Source organism: Suncus etruscus, chromosome 4, assembly GCF_024139225.1.
Source record: "Suncus etruscus isolate mSunEtr1 chromosome 4, mSunEtr1.pri.cur, whole genome shotgun sequence".
NCBI lineage: Eukaryota > Metazoa > Chordata > Mammalia > Eulipotyphla > Soricidae > Suncus > Suncus etruscus.
Window position 1 is genome coordinate 52,746,346 of NC_064851.1, and position 2,570 is coordinate 52,748,915.

Genomic DNA, 2,570 nt, shown 5'->3' on the forward strand with positions numbered 1-2,570 from the left:
TTAGTGTTAATTAGAAATTTTGTTCACTAGAAACGAAACTTCTTAGCATAAGTCAACTTTTAACCTAAATGGGGCATATTTGATGAGGTAACTTGAAGTATCTTGTGGATTACATCTCATATCTACCCATAGGAAAATAGGTGGTTTGGTTTGATTTTTTTCTGTAGTCTCAATTGCATTGCATAAAGCCTTTTCTTCTTCTTCTTCTTCTTTTTTTAATACTTGCTAAAAAGTTATATCTAGCAAGCAATAAACTATTAGGATACAGATCTCTGTGCATACTTTCTCCCTAAATTGAAATCTGCTTATCCAAAGAGACTTTTTTCTTATTTTAAGAAGGTTACAGTGAATTAAAGCCAGAATGAGATCAACAGGCCAACGTTTTAAAGTTGATCATAAAATGTATCACAACCAAGAATCCACAGGGTAGGAGCTGCATGCTGAAATATATTTGCCTTTGTTCTTGGACACTTCCCTGTCATAAGGACAACATACTTCTGCTTTTCTTCAAAATCATTTGGCTCATATTTTTCATATACAGACACATGCTGAAGTCTTACAATGCATAGGTTCAATTTCCTCCTAGGAAAATAAAAATGCCCTTCATGTCTTCTCTCACTCAACTAGAAATGCTCATTGAAATGAGAAAAGGGAAGAGCATTTTTTTTCTTTCTCTTTTATTTTACTAGTAAGTAGTATTTCAAGTATGGTTCAATCTGCTAATCTGCTCTGAGAGTATGTTGCCTCTAGAAAAATAGTCTTCTCATTATTAGCAAATTTTCAAGCTATCACTGTTTCCCCCTCTTCTATCATTTCTGTTTTCTTTCTTGAATGAAATAGCCTCTCCTTTATTTTGTTTCTTTTGTTACCTTTTTTAATTTCAGGATTTAAGAAGAAACCTAAGCCAAATTCCTTCTTCCTTATTAGTTAACACTAATTTTTTAATTAGTTTAATTTGGGGAGAGGGGTATATCCAATTGTGCTCAGGAATGTGGTGCCAAAAATTAAACCCAGACCAGCTGTCCAAAAAGCAAATGGCTTAATTGTAATATCTTTCAGAAAATTCATTATTTTTTTATTGGAGCCAAAACTAGCCATATTAAAGGAGTGGAGTAAACTCCATGTGATTCTGAGTCAAAAGTTCAGTCCTGTGCTTGCTTCGGCAGCACATATACTAAAACTGGAATGAGACAGAGAAGATTAGTATGACCCCCTGTGCAAAGATGACATGCAAATTCGTGAAGCGTTCCATATTTTTATAAAGAAGAAAGCAATAACAGAAACAATGGTTTAGAGAGAACAGGTATGTAATCAGCCTTTTACTACAAAGGCCTATAATAAAACCTTGGGGAGTTTATACACAGATACAGGTGAAGAATATGATTGAAAGCCAGAGACCCAGTGGCAGAGTTTCCCAACAATGTGTTTTAATGCCTTAATCTTACTAGGTATAAAATAACCTCCCAGCTTCTCTGTCCCCAGGAACTCTTGGATACAAAGGGTGGACACCCTAATTTGATAACTTGGATACCATTTTCCTCTGGTTTATGTCCTCTAATTAGACCTGAAGCATATGATCATTCAGATCACTAAAACAGTCAACCATGAACCACAAACTGATATCACAGGACCTATTCATCGAACACGTTTGGACAAATTAACATTTCCTTTCTCTCTCTTTTCTTCTCTCTTCTCCCTACTTTTTTCTTTCTCCCTTTTCTTCTACCTCTTCTTCCTCCTCCTCATCAATTCAATCTACATCAAATAAAACCCACACTATTAGGTTTTCTTTAGGAAAGGAAATTGGATACAAAAGATGCAGTGGACAATACCACATAGGGTAACCACCTATATAGGTAGACCTCATTAACACATTGTTTAGTACTAAAGATGCAAAAACTATGTGTAAACTAAACTGCTAAACTGCTCCAACTGTTACCTAACCTTGGAATCTTCATCTAGCTAGGCCCAACCCCATCACTTACAAAATGCCTAGAAACTGGGAAAACCTCCCAACTCCAATGCACTGACCCGTTTTATTTTAGTTGATTTATTAATTTTTTACTTTATATTTTCTATATTTACCTATTTTTCTGTTCTCCTCTATATTATCCCTTGCTCTCTTTTCTTCTTTTTCTTAAGCTATACCTAAGCTAATTATTTATCTTAATGTTTAAATACAGTTTTTAAGAGCTCAGACCCATCCTATTAGGGTCAGACCTCTAACAATAGCTTAAGAATAGATCACTAATGTATGTCTTTATGTGGGCATGAGTACTTAGAGAGAGGACTCCTCTATGAGAGCCAAACCTAAATTGTAAACAATCCATGCCTATAATGTATATAGACCCTCCTATATATTGTCTCTCCTCCCCACCTTCAGAAGTCCTACTACTATCTCTTCACCCTACATTTTCAATACAATATCCCTCCTTATTAACGCTCTTTATCCTCAGTTCTTAACCCATTAGGTATCAAGACCAATCTCCTGCTCCATTAAGCCATCACCCAGCTCCCAAGTGAATGGACACCCACTCAGCCCCACATCTCATCCCCCAGCAAAAATTTAC

General features: G+C 35.7%; 1 non-coding gene across 1 annotated transcript; it reads left to right on the forward strand.

Annotated features, from left to right (window-relative positions):
• The first annotated feature begins 1,150 nt into the window (after positions 1 to 1,150).
• LOC126007441 (U6 spliceosomal RNA) lies at positions 1,151 to 1,258 on the forward strand. Its single transcript, XR_007495013.1, has one exon. It is a non-coding gene; the product is annotated as a U6 spliceosomal RNA (small nuclear RNA).
• Positions 1,259 to 2,570: the final 1,312 nt, after the last annotated feature.